The sequence below is a fragment of the Lytechinus variegatus genome, chromosome 8 (assembly GCF_018143015.1).
Source record: "Lytechinus variegatus isolate NC3 chromosome 8, Lvar_3.0, whole genome shotgun sequence".
In the NCBI taxonomy this organism is placed as follows: Eukaryota; Metazoa; Echinodermata; class Echinoidea; order Temnopleuroida; family Toxopneustidae; genus Lytechinus; species Lytechinus variegatus.
Genome location: NC_054747.1, coordinates 14743294 through 14756384, shown reverse-complemented (window position 1 = coordinate 14756384; position 13091 = coordinate 14743294). Strand labels below are relative to the sequence as shown.

Here is a 13091-nt window from a genome sequence, read left to right as displayed (position 1 = left end):
CCGGCGCCCTTGTGTGTGTGTGCGAGAGGGTTTGAGGGCGGGTGTGTGCGTGTGTGTATGTGCGAACGCGTGCACGGGGAAAGAAATACATAGAAAATATATGAATAAGCCGGAGAAAAGTAGAAAATCGAACAGAGGGGGGGGGGGGGGGATGGGGGTGGATAGTAAGCATTAGAGAGAGGAAGAGCCGGAGACAGATAACCTGATGATTTAAAGAAAGGGAGAGAGAGAGAAAGGGAATGGACAAGGATAAAATCATGAAAATCAAGCGATGTTACGAACGTGCTTATAAGCTAAGGGGGAATGACATTCCAAGTACAGATGAATAAGGCTTCGTTTCTATTGAATTCAGAAATTCAACTTCCACATGCATGGTTTGTCAGAAAGATTAGCCCATCGGAACTGATTTCTATTGGTCTCCATTTTGAATTTGATTGGTCTGGTGGTTATGACTTTGGCCTTCCAATCTGAGGGGCGTGGGTTCGATCCCTATACACGGCGTGTTTTCCTTCAGCAAGAAATTTACCCACATTGTGCTGCATTCAGCCAAGGTGGTGTGAAAGGGTACCCGGTAGGAAGAAATTCCTTGAATACTTATGAGTGCCTATGTGCCGAGCTAAAGACGGGTTGATAAAATAGCAGGGCCCGCTGGGAGATCAGTTTTCGGAACTGAAGTGGTTACCTTGGGTAAATGTACCATTATTCTTATCATCATTATTATCATTATTATAAGAATTCCATATAAGAATATTGAATACGAGATTTGAATAAAAGATCTTTTCAGTGGCAAATTGTAATATCATCTCATGCGAATGAGAGTTTATAAAGGTTTACAATGATATTATTGAATTCTCCACTTTCTTGTGCTTGGTATTCATTTTTTTACAGGGATATGCGGTAACATTTTTTTTTGAAAGCTCATATCCATGACTACTGCTACATCGATCATTTGAGTGCTCATCAAAAACTTCTGAACTGCCCTGAAGCCCGCCCACATCGACCCACATGTATTATCATCTATTATGTTTGACGTCCACTTGTAGAATGATTAACTTACTATTAATCCCCAAGACACTTGCCATCGAGAAACATGAAGTGGCAATTTAGGAAAAACAACCAACATGATGTAAGTATATATACACACAAGGAAAATGCAATTTTAAAGAGTGATGCGGTAAGAGGGTAACGAGGCGGTGAAAATAAATTAGTTTTGTGACTGACAGTCAACTTAAGCTTTGTAAAGTATACTTTTGACGTAGGCTGGCGATTTTGATGTTTTTGTAAATAGGTAAATATTTGTTTGATTTTTTTTTGTCAGAATCGCCTCGATTGAAATGAATTTATAGAAAGGATTTTGTCCTTTTCGTTGTGGCTATTATCTTTTAAGTGACACTAATGAAGGTCATTGTTGACATCGCATCACAATGTTTACTTTGTGCGTTATTTTAAATGCAAAAGCTAACTACGGTGCTGCGTAAGAAAACTAAAATTGGTCTCATGTAGATCGTTTCTGCGCATGCCCGCTCCTTCATTTCGGAGTGAGCATGCGCAGATTTGAGAATCCGCCACCCTCTCTCCCCTCGTCAGTGTTTCCACTTTGAAGGAAATTACCCCAATTTCGGGTAATCCGGATCATTTTCAGGTAATGAAAAAATTCCAGGTAATTCCGGGTAATCCGAATATTACAATAAAGAAAATTAAACTTTTCCACTTTTAATATTCATGCTATATTTAAAGAATGTTTACCTAGATATGTAGCTCAAAATGTTCTGCTCGCGCTCCGCGCTCTCATTTCCTATTTCCCTTTTTTGAAAGAAGGCGTGAAAAAAAGATCTTGAATTCCTTGATTTTGGTCACTTGGACCAAATTTCGGCTCGCTGAATTATCTTTTTTGTTCAATTTGTTTGTTGTTCAAAAATCAAACTTGAAAATTTCAGAAAATGTCTATGAATTTCGGGAAATTTAGGATTGTTTTGGATCTGTGGAAACACTGCCCCTAGTCCTGTTTCTAAGCTGCTCTGTAATATGTTCTAGAGGGGCCATTAGAAACCTGAGAAAGGGAAATAATACTTCTTGATCTACCTCAAATTTAGTTGTTTCAGAGAGGACAATCGATCCTTTTAAGATAGCTGATATACTGTAAAAATAGATTGTAAAATAGATCCCCTATCATGAAACTTATTTTAAATATTTTATCATGAAACTTATTTAAAAAATTGGGTTTTTTTTAAATTGAGGTTGTCAAATCTATTTTGTTATTATTTTCAAAGCTAGTTTGTTTTCAAATTAGACTTGGATTAACAATTCGATGGTGTGGAACGTTATGGGTTATGGGTGATATTGTTTCAGATATATGTACCACTATCCTCCCAATATGAAGCTATAGCCTGTGATAAGTGGTCCAGACCTGACTTAAATGATGAACTTGCCAGATTACCAATTAATTACGACAATTATCAATAGTAGCGCTGAGGAGCGTTGTGGCCCAGTGGATTTGTCTTCGGACTTTGAAACAAAGGGTCGGGGTTCAAATACCATCCATGGCGTGGTTTCGTTCATCAAAAAATTCATCCACATTGTGCTCCACTCGACCCAGGCGAGGAAAATGGGTACCGATAGTAGAAATTAATTCATTGAAATGCTTGTGTGTGTGCTGTAAGTAATTACAACCACCAAGCAAGGGTCATAATATCCCAATAATAATAATAATAGGCATTTATATAGCGCCATCTATCTAGAAATATTCTATTCCGAGGCGCACAAGAAAAGAAAGAATGAGAAAGTTTGGATGATTGTCAAAGTGCCAATAACTAATACTGTTAGACATGTTAGAAAAGATAAGATTTGAGCTTAGATTTGAAGGTCTCCAGTGATTGTATAATTCTTAAATTTAACGGCAAATTATTCCAGAGAGAAGGTGCTGAGGCTGAGAAAACTCGTGCACCTTATGCTACACGTGTCTTGGGAGTCTTAAGAAGTTGCTGGTGTGATGATCTCAGGCTTTTGGAAGCACATGAAGACGTTACAACCATAATATATTATGCGCTATACAAGAACCGTAAATTATCTTTGTTATCATTATTGTTGTTGTTGTTGTTATTATCATTATTATTATTAATCGTAAGGGAACATGTCATTCAGGCAAAGTCGGCAAACTGGAACGATTAGGTTACGTATGATAACGTCAAAAGTAGCGAATTATTCCAAGTAGAGCTATTTGTATGAATGTACAATATAAAGAATTTATTAACCTTGGATACCCAATGACGTCAGTATACACTGCCGTACTGATAGAAATATCTAATGAGTCGTAAGAAAGGGACGTAAAATTGGAAATATGAGAACAAAGGTCTGGAGGAAGAGAGATTCAGAGAGACAGAAATAGAGAGAGAAAGAGAGAGAGAGAAAGAGGGGGAGGGGTTAGCGGGTAAGGGCTAAAGAGAAATTCTAGTAGTTGCAGTAAACACTGATTTCATGAGAAAGTCTGTAAAACCAGGCTTAATTGTCAGTATATCATCGAGGATCTAGATCTGGTACCGTTACATAAACTGAACTTTGTGAAATCTTGAAATCTACGCTGAAAAATGTTCACACTGAAGATCACCAACACAGATAGGCACACGTGGGACAGTATTATTATTGCTGGAATAAAGACCCGACGGAAGTGACCGAATCCGCGCTCATTTTGCTTATTTCTCAGCAATTACACAATTTCTTCCAGAATCCTTTGGCACATATTTTTTATTCATACAAACAGACACTTGGGTGGTCATTATATTAGATTCTGTAAAAATTCATTTTGAGATCATTACCAATACTGGAATTTATCTTTAAGAGGGAGTATAATTATCAAGGTTTTCTCATCACCCTACATTACCCTGCATCGCCCAAGTATTTTTATGGAGCTTCACATAAAATATATGAATATATAGTAAAGATGACGTGTTTTCTAGGCATACATCAATAGTTATCCATTTGGAATATTTCAACCTAATTTCATTAGCTGGTCTAAAATGGTGTACTGCACGTGACAAATTATGCGATATTTATAGTCCTATGTCACGATCATCATATCTTCATTCTACAAAAAGTCGAGAAAAGATAGGAAAATTATTCTTACAATATTATTATCATTCAGTGTTTGCCTAAAGTGTTTCCAGCCTGACAAAATATTACAAACATGCCCTATATAATCATGTTTTGACCAAGACCCCGGCGAATCATAGGACTTTTTTTATAATTAAGCTCTTAATTTGTGTTTGAAACAAAATCTTTAAAAAAATATACTTTGTATTGATGTGCTGTGTAAAGATTTGTCCAAGATTTACATGGAACGGATACAATAAAGGTTAAAGTACATTCCTAATGCAAGGAAATCGCTCAAAGTTGTATTATATACATTTCTGAACTGCATAATGCAAGGGAAGAAAATTATGTGCCTTGAAAAACTCAATATCCCTTTCAACGAACCAATTGCTCTGAGACTAGGTGCTTTGCTCATTCATGATGCCAATCAACTATGGTTTTGCGTCCATAAAATAAACTACCTACATTTCCTGATAGAATAGATATAAATGCATTGTTGTTCGTTTTGTAAGGGCCGGTTGATGTTTTTAAGCGGAGACAATTTGATTGGGCGATAAGCAAGCAACACTATTCAGGAAATACAGCGATGTCATTTTCTTGAAGTATAAATCGACGATTACCGTAAAAATGCCATTCAAAGCAGTGATTTCGTGCTTTTAAATCGTATTATAATCCGTTGAAAAGGGCCATCATATTCCACTACAGAATTGAAATAGATAACACTACTGTTTCGATGCTTTGTTTCCGATACGGAGAAAATCTTCTTGAATTTCCTATCAAGATCATCGTTGACGTCATTAAGTAGTCACGGAGTTTTGCCACAATAACAGCTTTTAGTATTGATAAATGTCTTGGGCCATTCACCAATATGAAGTAGACCATTTAAATGAAATGTTAACAAAGACGATGTTGTAAGAATAATAAACATCCTTTCAAGGGGAATAAAAAGACAATGATAAGAAGAGATATACGGTGGATACGTTTTTGGTAAGTTAACGAACAGGTAAAAATAATGTTGCATTGAAAATAGGCTTTAGATAAATATTTAACGCCCCTCTTCCTGCATAAATGTATATGTATATATATATATATTATTATATATATATATATATATATATATATATATATATATATATATATATATATATATATATATATATATATATGTAAAGCTTTACATGTACAACAGCTTTTGGCAACTCTTTTTTATTTAAATATTGTAAAGAAATGGATGAAAGAATCTATCTATCTGACGGTCAGTCGGATCTGGCTCACCCTAACCATTAACCCGTCTCTGTGGTCTAGTGGTTAAGGCACCGGCGTTCAAAGCTGGGGGCCCGGGTTCGATTCCCGGCGGAGACATTTTTTCGGCATCACCAATTTTTCCAAAGGGTAGATAGCTCTGGGAAACTTGATTTAAGCTACGCCTACCATTGTTCTCTTCATCCATTTCTTTACAATATATATATATATATATATATGTATATATATATATATATTACTCCCCCCTCACCCTGTTGCTATCACTTATACCTTGAATTTATCAACCCAGCATTAATTTTTATATCGACAGAACCTCAACATGTACATATTTATATTTTTAATAACAAATTGATTTATGTATGAACCTATGTTAACAAGAAAAATATGTGATCAAATGGAAGAAAATAATTTTTATTTTAAATTTGAATTGAATTTAATATATGAATATTTTCCACCTAACGTTTCCCTTTGACTTGAAGTTAGTATGATAATATGAACCATGGACAATTGTTGTTGCATCTATATTTGGCCTACACTGATACATTTGTTGAGTATTCGTCTTTTCTTTGCCCTTTCATTTGTTTTGTTTATTATATTTTTGTCTATAGGCGTATCCCGCCACAAGCCTCGGCTTTTAAGGTAAACGCTTTCTTTATACCTAACATTTACATATTTATATTCTTCATAACAATTGGATTTTTTCTATGAATAAATGTTTATGAAAAATGTTTTTGGAACAAAATAATGCTTATTTGAATTAAAAAAAAAATGAATTAAATAAGTGTCCTTACCTGACAAAACTTACGTCACAATTATTATGTTCTAAACACGTATTATCGTCTAATTTCTTTAAGTGTTACACGTATTCAATATAATTTGCCCATTGGATCCATTATCGTAAAATTGCCTGGGCGTTCCGCCACGATGGTAGTTTTTTCCCCATGGTATTTTTTCCTATTACCCCCCGAATACTCCCCATTAGCTTTCTATTAATGAAGATTTAATGAACCAGTGGTATTACTAAGAAAGCATTCGTTTTGATTGATAGGCTGGATGTCTCGGTCACACCGGGACATCGTGCGACTCCGATATCAACCGATTTTTTTATTCGATGTGCATGAGGCAAAATAGATAAATGGAGGGAGAGAAAGAGAGAGAGAGAGAGAGAAAATGAAAGAAAGAGAGAGAGAAAGAGAGGGAAAGAGAGACAGACAGAAGAGAGGAAGGGGAGGCAGGGGGCCCCATTATATAACTTCATCTATATCCAAATTCGGCGCCACGGGTAGGGGCATAATTATGGGCGATCATCCCCTCCGATTTTTCAATTATCCACAAAAAAGGAAAGGGGGGCATTAAGGAAAGGTAAAAGAAATAAAGCATTACACCAAAATTTGGGCTGTTTGATTCTATCATACCCCTATTATTTATCTGAGAGAAAAAATATCTTCACCCCTTCACTCTTCAAGCCCCACCCCCGCCCCTCCCTCCCCCCTCCCCATCAGGATATCATGACACCGGAGTGACTGTGGTTTTTACTACAAGTGGATTGAGTGGTGTGATGTACTGGGATATCATTCAGCAACCGTTATCTACTGAAGCGCAGGAGTCCATATTAAACATATTTTATTTAGTCGTTCATTTCACATCAACTACAAGCACTTTCCCGAAAGGTTGATCACTTCAATATAAAAGTCTAACATTTCAAAATGCCCTCTAAAATATACTGCATAAACCCACGACAAGTATGGAATATTCAAGCGATAACAATATTAACGAATACAATCTCACCTTTAAAAATTATTGTCTTTCGTAAAACGTCCCCCAAAGCTACTTTTTTTTCCAAAAATTTAGTTGGTCTGTGTCCGCCAACACCATGAACATAGCGTTAACCCGCGGTGGCACCGGGGTAACTATTTTGCTATCTCGAAGGGCCTGTTATCCGAGATGTTTGGCCTATTAACGCCAAAAGAACTAACCAATATACGGCCATCATTTAAGTAATTTGAATGGTTAAGTTATTTCCTGATTAAGGATTTAGGGTGGGCAAAGTGGAGATTTGTTTGCATATCCCAGGGGCATACTGAATGTAGTGACCGGATTATAATTCCCCTCGATGTAATTAGGAAATGGTTATCCTTGTAAAGGGAAGTGATGTCTGAATTGCCTGTCAAAATATTTCAGGAGAGGCAATCTTGACAGCCCGTCCCGTCGAGTCATTCTGCTATCCATCTCTTCGCAGTCTCAGGAAGGGTCACTTAACATGCTTAAATAAAAAGAAATGAGCTACACGCCTACATGGTATTTTAGGAAGATATTTACACAAGATACATGTATTTAAGGAAGAATCTGACTAAAATAGTCTCATGAAGAGGATTGATCTGCAAAAGAGATCTTTAATACAGGATATTAGAAATATTAGTGAGAAAATATTGAACCAATGTCTGTCCGTAATTCCACTTAATAAAATGTTTTAATATCTCTGTGCATCATACACGGTATATGAGACCTTCAGCCAGTGGATAAAAATTAAAATTGCTTCCCTTTTCGGTGTTTCCAAGATGTATCAGCAAACAGCAGTTTCTAGGTGCATTATACAATGTCTTCTTTTATCAGTGTGAGACAGTTTCCAGAATGTTCACACAAGGCCGTGAACTTGTTTGTCAATCTCTATTAGACCTAATACGAAGTATTCGTAAAGTTATAAAAATTGTATTTAAACGCCCACTTTTAAGCAACGAATGACAGATTGATTGACTATAGTGCTTTCCTTTCTCCCTCAACAGCCGGAGGACATTGCAGTACTGATAAATGTTAAAAAGGGTCAATTTCATTGACGGGAAGAGGAGGGAGGGGTGACAAAGGGCTGCTCATTCTAATATTCATGAAACTACGTCATTGGCACGCCTGACTTAATAAAAGAAGATGTTAAGAGATAATCTCAGAATTGTATAAAAAAGGCGTTCCTGCTTTTTTAGCAATCAGCCAAAAAAAAAAGCACCACCACCTAAACCAAATCGAGAGAAGACAGTTCCATACCACCACAGGAGCTGATCCAGGAGGGGAGGGGGGTGGGGTGCGGGCACACCCTCGAAAATTTTAATTCAAGAAAAAATACGTTTATTTGGAACGATTACAATTTCTTTTTTTTTTGCTTGTAAGATTTTTCGGAAGACCAAGAATCCTTCATTTTAGGCGTCGACCTTTTATTTTTTGAGGTTTTTGCTTTTACTTCTCAGATTTTTTGGGACAGACATCATCCCCTTTGAAAGGTCGGGGATCCACTGCTACTACAATAATTGCCATGCGGTACCCATAATATACAACATTACATAGTACGATAGAAAAGCTGACAATTTTCACGTCATCATACATCGAAAAAAAATTACTTAATCAAAATCGCCGTAGAGTACGAAAGCTTAGGGCATTTTAAATTTCTTGGAGTTTTAGATCTATTATAGATCCTAATCTTAATAGACTGCAACAACAACAACAACAGCAACAACAAAAACAACAACAACTACTACTACTACTATTACTACTACGGAAGACCTACCTACTACTAGTACTAATACTACTACTATTACTACAAATTCAGAAACACCTTTCATTGTAATCATTACTCCGCGGATACTTCTACTTCTTTAACATTCACTATAACTATTTTTTTTTCGTAAAACACGAATGAATTCCATATCCACTTTAGATCAATGCTTCTATGTAAGTACTACTCGTATTGTTAAATTTACTTCTATTACAACAAAGACATCATCTTCTACTACTACTACTACTATATTACTGCTGCTGCTACTGTACTACTTCTGCAAATACTGTTATTAATATTACCACTACTATTGCTAACACTGCTGCTACTATTACTACTACTACTACTACTACTACTACTACTACTAGAATCATGTTCTAATGTCCCCATTAGTCCGGAAAATCCTACTTCTCCAACAATCACTACTAAATCTATGTCTACCTCTATCACTACTCTACTACTACTACTACTACTACTACTACTACTACTACTACCTCTACTACTACTACTACTACTACTACTACTACTTCTACTACCACTACTACTACTACTACTTCTAATAAAAATGAAGCATTTATATAGCGCTAAAACAAATGTTTTGGCGCTGCATACTATTACCCCAGCTTTAGCACGGCTACCCTGATCGGACGCACAAGCATTCAGGGATTCCTTCCTACCGGGTAACCATTTACTACACCTGAGTGGAAAGTGGCAAATGTAGATAAACGCCTTGTCAAAGGACGCGAGTGCTGCTGTGGGATTCGAACCCCGGACATTCAGGTTCAAAGTCCGGTGACATATCCACTGAGTCGCAACTGCTTTTACTTATACTATTTCTATCACTACTTCTTTAACATACTCTCATACTACTCCTACTACTAACTACACATCTAATGTAGATAACACTGCTTCCACATCACTGATCCTGATATTATGTATATATTTACTTCGATTACAACAACAGTGGTAACTAATAGAGGGCATACTGAGGGCACCACTTTTGTTACTTCTTTACTTTAGGCTACCATTTCTACTGCTATTCCTATACTGCATCTTCTGCTACTATTACTTCTTCTACTGCCACCACTGCTATATTCTATCCCTACATTTTCTTCTGCTTCTACCACAAATGCTCATGCTTATTCTTCTACTTCTATTACCACTTGTACTATTACTACTTATAGCAACACCTTCGGTTATTGTTATTTCTAAAGTACCACCTGATACTACTACTATTTTATATAAATAATAATATCATGCAGGGGCGGATCCAGAATTTTCCAAAATAAGAAAGGGGGCACATTTTCGCAAGGAAAATTGGACAAACAAAGAAAACCCTAAAAAAGGGTTTTCACAAAAAATGAAGGTCATTTTTCCCAAATACAATGTGACAAACAAGCAAGCAAGCGAACAAGCAAAAAAAAGGTCCTCACTTGTGTATAAACGACATATTCCCATAAAAACAATTTGAGTTGGGATTCTAAAAAGGAGAGGAGGGGGGGGGGCAAAGTCACACGTGTGTATGAACGACATATTTCCATTAACAATATTGACTATAATGACTCTCAAGGGGTGGGGCAAGGGTGGATGTGCCCCCACCCCCTTGATCCGCCACTGATTTCACATCTACTGTAGATAACACTCCTAAATGCATACCAGCACCTATTATTACATTTACTTCTACTATAGCAATAAGAACAACTAAGCGTTGTGGCGTGCGCCTGTACTCCAAGGTACATGGGCAGGTTACGAGCTGATACAGGGGTTCGAGGTTCAAGCCCTGGTCACGTCTATCGTATGGTGACGTTAAAGGTCAGTCCCACACGTAAATAATCATATCTGATTGATACATGTCTGTAAAACTCACACACACATACACACAAATCAGGCAAGTTCTATGATATGTATCTATGATTTCTCTATTAATGTTGGTTGTAGCCACCTTCTGCTCCTCCTTCTCCTACTATTACAATAATGACATGTACTAATCCTACTACTACTACTGCTGCTGCTGCTGCTGCTACTACTGCTACTACTATTATTACTACTACTAGTACTTCTACTACTACTACTACTACTACTACTTCTACTACACTACAACAATGACAACAGCAGAAGCAACTTCTAGTACTAAGGATACACTCTAAAAACATTTTACACAACATTGGGTTGAAAGGGAACAGCCATGCTTGCTCGGTATACTTCGTTAATCACATATTGGGCAAAATGCATGTTTTAAGGGTAAATTTCAGCGAAACATTTACAAAAAAATTACAAAATATTTGGTATCTTTTTGCCCGACCAACATTCACGTTCCCACTTTACCTACTATTGGGTAAACCTTTTCTCTAGAGTGTAGCCAGTGTTTAGCTCTGACTATGATTTCAACCCCCCCCCCCTTCCACCTTGATGCTGTTTGTATTTATTTGTAAACAAAAGCTCTACATATCTTACGACCCAGTGTTTTTTGTGTATAATGAAACTAAGTTTATTTAGGGTCTTGCCTTTTGTACAAGCTTGGCTTTTTTCGGCAAGACCCTCCGTTTTACTTTCAAATACAAATGTCATATTAGGTTTTTTTTTATTTGTTAAATCATGTTCCTTAAGTCTAAGATTATGTTATATATATTTATTATGTTTTGCACTATTTTCGACCTTATCATGTTATATTTATCATTCTTATGTTGTGAAACGGAAATCAATAAAATAAAATAAAATCATATATTCAGACGTCGAGTTTCAATGAATCAGCGGGGCGTTATTTTCTGGTAATACCCTTTTTAAACAGTACATGTATATCGAAATCCGATGATTTTCATCGACAAATCATTCATAAAATATCCGTGAATTCAAGTATAAACATAGACATTTCATTAATACAAATCGTTTTATTGATTATTAAAAAAAATTGTTTATTTCATACAAATATTCATTGCTTTGTCAGCAATTTCCCCCATGATCTTAGATTTTGAATTAGAAATGGAAAAGAGGGAGTGTAAGTAATCTATTTTCTCATTTTCTTTGTTTTCAAGAATGACTTTCGTAATTGTAATCATTTTAAATTCATTGACATATTTGAGAATGATAATTAATGGAGTCAAACAATCATTTTATGAATATCAATCTTCTGCATGCATCACACACATAAAAAACAATCTCTACCATTATCAATTTAAATTTGTCATGATAATGCGTCCCTGAAATGTAAACAGATTCGTCATTATCTGACCTAATGGAGCTACATGTAACTGATATAAAGATGAATAGTCGGAAGGCACCAGTTACTTTCATACTTTTTCATATCCCTCTTCTCCAGTGAAGCTATTCGTAGCAAAAGTACCCTGGAAAGCCGAGTACACCTGCCGAAACGCCCATGACAAAGTTTTGCCCCTATTACAACTCTTAATTCCCCACCAGTAATCATCACCTCATTCTCTTACCTTGTATTGACAATCCTTCTTGCCTCTCCTCGAAAAGTGAAACAAAATAAAACCCCAAAATACTAAAACTAAAAAAAAAGATGGAAATCCCCGCGCAGATGTCCAGTTCTGGTAAGCTTACTTCGTCCTCTTTCGGGTCTTAAATATGATTTAGTTATTTTGGTATAGACTGGAAAAGTTTTGTTTGAGGTACACCGCCACCCGCCGTACTTCGAGTCACATCTGTCCTCAAGTCGAGTGAGAGACGGTTTTATATTACCCCCTCGAAACGCATCAGCGCCTATTCACTCTGGAGTTGCGGGGACGGATTCATAACAAAATCTAACGAGATCGGGAAGGCGAGAAATAATCGAGAGCTTGCACGGGGGAGAGGAGGATGTGATTCGAAAATGAAACAATTCTTTAGTTTTTGATTGAATGAGTTTGAATGTAAGTATTATGTTGACAAAGTTAGGATGTGGATAAATGAGGGAAATGTAGATATCTATCGATCACTTTCTTACATAAAGCCCATACAAAGCCGCATAATCACCCTATAAATTACCGACACACACACACCCACCCAATGAACTGACACAACATACATGTATTCATTCACACAAAGAACACCCACACACTGAACACACTCGCCCACTTACATACACCCTCGGACACGCCGCTTCCGGCCAAACACACACAATCACATAAGCCAACAAATGTGCGTGAACACATCAACATGTGCAACATGCCAACATGGAGACACACTTTTTTCAACACACACA

The 13091-nt window shown here is 36.6% G+C and overlaps 1 protein-coding gene across 1 annotated transcript in view; it reads right to left on the bottom strand.

Moving 5' to 3' along the window:
* LOC121420725 overlaps positions 1–12580 on the bottom strand; it is a 28511-nt gene extending 15931 nt beyond the window's left edge. The window contains exon 1 of the mRNA XM_041615378.1: positions 12331–12580. The gene's annotated coding sequence lies outside the window, so the exon portion shown is untranslated. The remainder of the gene's footprint in view (positions 1–12330) is intronic.
* Between the last annotated feature and the right edge of the window lie 511 nt (positions 12581–13091).